Below are 6,930 nucleotides of genomic sequence, written 5' to 3'. Positions count from 1 at the left end.
AAAGTCTAAAGAAAATTAGATTAGCTGATGAAAACGGAGAAGAAATTCCGGGAGTGGAAGGATTAGTGGAAGTAAATGAAAATTTTGAATTAATGACTGGTTTGCTTTTAGCCGCCTGTATGATATCAATGGAAGATGGTTGGAGTTTGATAAAAGTGTTAATTCTAACGGACGCACCAGTAACCGTGTATAAAAGCACTAAAGTGGGAACTTACTTTGAAAACAAACAGAACTTAGTTGTGAATTAAGTTTTCACAAATCAAAATAAGACAAAAACATTGGAAACTTTTCAAATGGGAAAACACGCAAGCTTGGAAGGTTCTGAACTAAATGAACAGCAGAAAGAAAAAGTACTGGAATTGTTCACGAGACATCAAAAAAGTCTTCTCACGAAACTCGAATGACTTATGATACTGTGACAAAATTAAACACCAGATTAAACTCAACAAAGATGCCCAGCCGTTCAGAAGAAGTTATTGCAGTATGAGCTTTGATAAAAGAAAAGCAATGAAAAAAATTGTCGAAGATCCGGAGGATGCAAAATTAATCGAACCAACCCATTCGTATTGGGCAGCACCATCAATATTGGTGAAGAAGAAAGATGGCAGCTACAGACTAGTTGTAGATTACAGAGGTTTCAATAAACAAATCGGGAAAACCAGTTGGCTGCTACCAAGAACAAATGACGTTATTGATTCTCTAGACGGAAATTGTTTCTTTTCCAATATCGATTTGACATCGGGATATTTTCAAATGGCACTCGATGAAGAGTAACAGAACGTGAAAGTTTTTTTAACTCCAATGGGACTCTACAAATGGAAGAGACTACCCATGGGTTTGGCGTCAGCGCCAGGAGCTTTCCAAAATTTAATGGAATTGATCATGTCGGGACTCTCCTACGAAGTGGCTTTAGTATACCTGGATGACATAATCATCTTCGGTAGATCCTTTGAGAAGCATCTCAATCGCCTAGATCTCGTACTTGGGCGACTTAAAGTCGCTGTATTGAAAATAAAAGGCTCAAAAAGCAGGTTTTTTCAGGAAAAAATTCATTTCCTGGGACACATTGTATCAAATAAAGGCGTAGAAGTGGATCCGGAGAAAGTAGCGGCAGTCAGTAAAATGAAAAGCCCACGAACAATAAAAGAATTGAGAGCTATATTAGTACTAGTAGGCTTTTACAGAAGATTCATACAAGATTTCGGAAAAATAGCAGAGCCACTTTATAAGCTATTAAACAAAAAAGAACGTTTTACTTGGAGCAAGGAATGTGAATCAGCAGTTGAACAACTAAAACAAGCTTTACAGAAAGCACCAATTTTGGGTTATCCGAATGACACGGATCCCTATACGTTAACCACCGACGCCTCTTTGTTTGGCATTGGCGCAATTATTTCCATAGTCAACAATGGGGTGAAAGAGTTATTGCATACGCAAGCAAAACGCTCAGCAATAGTCAACGAAACTATTCTGCGACAAAACGAGAATTTTTTGCAATTGTTTATCAGAAATTATCCTCTGGAACAACAATTTTTAATTGTTACTGACAATAGGGCCCTCACCTGGTTATATAGTTTTAAGGAACAAGACGGCTTATTGGCCCGATGGATAGAAAAGCTCGGACAGTTTGACTTTGAAATCAAACACGAAGCGGGAAAAAAGATGCCTCACGCGGACTATCTGTCGAGAGTTCCACAGACTGAAGACCAAGTCAAAGACTGCGATCAAGTGAACCAAATAAATACGGAAGAAAAAAATATTTGGTCCATTGGATTAGGGAAATCTGTTGAACAACTAGTTGAACATCAGAAAAATGCAGCCGACCTCATTATACTGAGAAACTGGATTGAGAACGGGAAACGCCCTCAAAGAAAACACATGGCAGGAGCCTCTAGGGCACTGTGGAAACTTTGGACTGATTTCAGAAACTTACGGATTGAAAATGATTGCATCAAGAGACATAAACCTATTGACGAATTTAATAACTTAACACAAAGTCATTCAGAGATCACTTTTAAAAGAAATTCTACCTTTCCATCATGAACATTGCGGACACTTTGGTATGGCAAAGACATTTGATCGGGTTCGAGAACAATTCTACTGGCCCGGGATGAAAAAAGATGTCCACGAGTGGGTAAGTTCTTGCGAAGAATGCTGTGAAAAGAAATCTCCACACCAGAAACACATACACAGCCTGACAACGTTGAAATCAAGTCATCCGTTCTGGCAAGTTGCCTTAGACATTATGGGACCTTTACCCGAGTCCAGCGGAAACAAATACATTCTGTTAATTGGAGATCAGTTTACAAAATGGTATGAAGCAATTCCCATGAGCAACCAAGAAGCTTCAACGGTAGCTAAGGCATTTGTGAACGTATGGGTTTCAAGATTTGTTTGTCCGGCAAATCTTCATAGCGACAAGGGCAGTAATTTTATATCGAATCTTTTCAAGAACATGTGTAAAGAGCTGGGAATTAACAGGACTTCAACAACAGCTTATCACCCTCAAGGAAACGCAATGATAGAGCGCACCAATCGCACAATCGAAGAGAGTCTTGCAAAATATGTGGGTGAACATCACAACACCTGGAGCGACTACCTTCCGCTAGTAATGATGGCGTACAGATCGTCAATTCACTCTGATACGACGTACAACCCATTTTTACCTCCTTTTTGGACGATCATGCGCGCTGCCGATTGATTGCATGTATCAAACAATACAAACCAAAATCTACCCAACTTTGAGTGATTACGTTGGTTGCTTGAAAGACGAACCACAAACGTGCCATGAGCTGGTACGGGAAAGCATGGATGTGGAGCAAGAAAGACAAAAACCTACTATGACAGTAGCACATTTGGACCACAATATGAAGTAGGTGATTTAGTAATGGTGTTCAACCCCTTAATAAAAAATGGCCAGACAAAGAAATTTAAATCCTTTTACAGCGGACCGCAGGTAATACGTGAAATAATAAACGATCTGAACTTTGTTATTGAGGATGTGAAAACAAAAAAACAACAAAAGGTAAACAAAAGTAACAAAACAACTACAATCGACTCAAACGTTTTAACAGTAGAAAAGCTACCACTGATAAAAAAGAACCTAAGAAGGGAAAGATTGAACCGAGAATAACACAAAACGACCTTACGGAGGACAATGATTTTGTGGAAATTGAAGTGGTGACGCCAGAAATGAATGACACAGAAAGAAGAGAAGTTCAAACTGAAGGAAATATTAGTCAAATTAATATTAATACTGAAACTCACAATGAGACAGTCAAAAACGAATCGTTTCAAACACCTATGTGTGGGAGTACAAGAGAATCATTAAATACTATCACCAACAATAAGAGCAGAAGCACAAAGATACCTGCGCCAAAAGTAGCCACACAGCAGAAGCGGGATAGTCTGGTGTCAACATCCGAAAGGAGTGAAGGCGAAGAATTTCCGATATGAGCACGGCTTCTACTTCGCAAAATGTCGCCGAACGACGATATCAAACAAGAAGTGCGTCGGGAATAACAAGACCCCGGAAACTGAAAGACTAGTTTTTATTCGAGGATAACGATGCAGATGAAAAATTTGATAATGATGTATTTTTTAAAAGGTGATACGACAAAATGCAGAGGGCGTGGAACCCACATTGGATCGTGCAGCTGAACTGGAAACTTCTTCAGTTGGTTAGCATATTAGTTTTTCACAATCCTTGCAGATTGTGAGGTATGATTTTGAGAACATTCAACAGACGCAGAAATTTGCAATGACGGAACCGACAAATTGTGAAACGTCACATATAAATGAGGAGCAGGTAAACAAAGGAGGACTGATCCACGCCAAAAGCAGCATGAGTAAACTAAAATACTGCATGTACAGGGCTGCATATACGGTAACTGTGCTGAAAAAAAGTAGTTGGCATGACGACGCAATTTACTTAAACGAAAAACCACAAATAATTCCAACGTTTTACCCAATAAAAGAGTCAGTCTGTCAAAATCTATGGCAGGGACACAAAACGTGGTTACCGGGTCTTGGTGATTTTGAATTCAATGCTCCCAAACAAGTCCTCAACGAGATGAATGTTGACCGAACCGACGCTGAATTTGTTCAGAAGATATCAAAAACTTTCATGAAAGGCGGAGATGAGAAAGGAGTGAATTATGACTAACCCGTGGATTGGATCAATCCAAAAGGTGAAACACAGAAAGGTAACATCATGATAAATGCTGAATTTTTCATGGGGACTTTGTTCAATGAAACTAGGGAAGCAAATGAAGGAACATGGTTATATTTTAAAGACCCTTTGAAGCAGGAGCAGACCTTGTTATATCAAGGAGACACATTTGAAATAGATTCAGTACAATATCTGTTTGACCAGGACAAAAAACAAAACATCTTAACGATCGTTAAATTTTCGGACTCGGTAAAAGCAAAAATAGTCCGCGCTGGAAAAAAAAAGTACTTGACGAGCAAATTAGACAGAAAAAGAATTTAGTTGTCCAGTTGAAAAACAAAACAAAATATATAGACAATTTTCTGCTTTTTGAAACAAACCATAGAAATTTGTTTTACACAACGGAAAAGTTGACCGCAAAGGAACAAAATTTTTCAACAACAGATATATCTGAGACAGATCTCAGGGACAAAAAACTCGATCAACTTTTTGTGTGGGATTTTCGAGGCATGTTTGAAAACCTGAAACAAATAGAGTTATTAAATTGTCACATAGAAAAACTGCACAGAGCTATGATTCTAACGACATCAATTAACGGAAATTCACACCAAATTTTCTTAAGTCAACAAAACGCTCTGGGTACACACGCAGAAAGAGCAAGAGGAATACTTTATGTCCATAGGTGCGCTAAAGTAATCGTACATGTTGTCGAAAATCAGTTTTGTACGGAGGAAGTACCAGTTAGGGTGTCTTCTGACAATACCTCAGAAGTAATTAGATACATGGACCCCATTTCTAGAGTATTCTATAGAATTTTCACACTGATTAATTGCAACCCCATGTACCCGAACGCTTTTGAATTGCAGAATGAGTCATGGATATCATATGGGCGAAAGATACAATTAATTGAAAAACCCAATGATATGCCTAATTATAGAGTTAACGTCAATTAGTCAACTTCGGCGCCAATGGAAGGGTTTTTCAATGACAAGGACCTGGAACTTAGCAAAAGGGCCCAAAGGTTAAGGCATTCGAGAAAGACGATAACAGGAAGAGAAGTTTTCCTGGGACAAGGAGGTTTATATGAGCATGAGACTCTAGAATATTTCAACACGGACTTAAAGTACAATAATCAGTGGCATGAATTACTGACTTTTGAATACTTGGATAATGAAGTGAAACAAATCTGGCATGTGGCAAGGGAAATAACCATCAGTTTGATGACTGTTTTTATTGGATCTAAAATCATATTTTGTTTGGTACGCGTGTTTCTTTCAATCGATATGCTACGCAGTGGCACCAATCCTGTAATTGCACTGCAACCCATTAACCCAATGGGGGAACTAGGTTATTTTCATCATCTAAAACAACGTACAAAGGAACAAAAAGTGACAAGAAAAAGGACAGTCGAACGGTGTGATTGTGAAACAAACCTCGTAGTTATAAAAGCAAAAAAGGCAAAATCTGTACCAGATATAGCAGAAATTGAGATTGATACATTAGACTAATTTACGTGTATGATATGTAGGAATAGCATAACCAAAAGTTGCTGATTATTGCTACTAACTACCCGAGTTGTTCGAGGTCAGGTCGATAGTCAGGCACCAAGTGTATCGGATTGTTGGAGTAACCTCAAACAAAAGGTACGTGGTGGCACTGACGCAGCTGCAAACACCCAATATAGTGGATAGAGCCGCAATTAGCGTTGGGGAGTTAAGTGAGATGCAACACAGAATCGAGGAACAACAAAAGAAGATTGACAACAGCGAAATGCTGGGAACAGCCGGGGCTCGGCTTGAAGAGGAGCTCCGGCAGTTAAAGGTTGAAAGTCAAAGATTAGGTGATCAATTGCTGGAGACCAAACGGCAACTTGAATACGCTGGGAATCAGCGGGAGTCCTGCAGGAGGCAGGTGGAAACATTGAAGAAAGTGTTGGAGGAGGTTACAAATGTAGCCGAAACAAAAACAAGGGAATGTATCGCTCTGGTGGACGAGCGGGAGTGCTTAGCTCGGGAGTTGGAGAATGTCGAGATAGACAATAGAAAGCTAAGGGGTAGTGTAAAAATAGAGCACACCTTAAAGAAGGTCATACAGAGGAGGCTGGAGGCGATCAACGCGCAGAGCCCGTTCATTCGACATCCAAAATTTATGAACATCTATTCCTGCCACAGGGGGCCACAACCAGTACTATCCAGAAACATTACAAAACGTTGGCAAAGCTCTGTCATCCGGACAAGGGTAGTCGTGAGGACATGTTCAAAATCATTCTTCAAGCAAAGAAAATTATGGAAGACGAGGAGGCCCGTAATATTTATGACAAGTACGGGATTGAAAAAGCACAAGAATATATGGACTCGAAAATGGACATTTGAAACTCTTGCTGTGTGAGTGAGTGGAACACTCACATTTTCTAAGAGGGAGGCAGTATAGTGAACCATAATGTATGACATGTTCATAAATTACATATTAAACGCATAATTCGAAATTTTCACAATTAAATAGGAGAACAAAAAGAGATGGTTACTAATAGTAAACCGGATTTCAACAATATAGAGAAGGCATCATACATAATGATGGGAATCATCATGGAATTTCATCTTGACGGGACACGTCAAGGAATGTTTGTTCATGACGGGATTCGTCAAGCAGGTAAACCTGTTATCTGTTAGTTCAACTAACAGAGACCCGTGCGGTAGAAAATAACAATGAGAAAATCCCATAGAGATTAACGAAAATGGGTAAAAATAACCTAAGATTAA

The sequence above is a fragment of the Convolutriloba macropyga genome, chromosome 15 (assembly GCF_964194025.1).
Source record: "Convolutriloba macropyga chromosome 15, txConMacr16.3, whole genome shotgun sequence".
Taxonomy (NCBI): Eukaryota; Metazoa; Xenacoelomorpha; order Acoela; family Convolutidae; genus Convolutriloba; species Convolutriloba macropyga.
The sequence above is the reverse complement of the archived record's forward strand: the minus strand, read 5'-3'. Positions refer to the sequence as shown.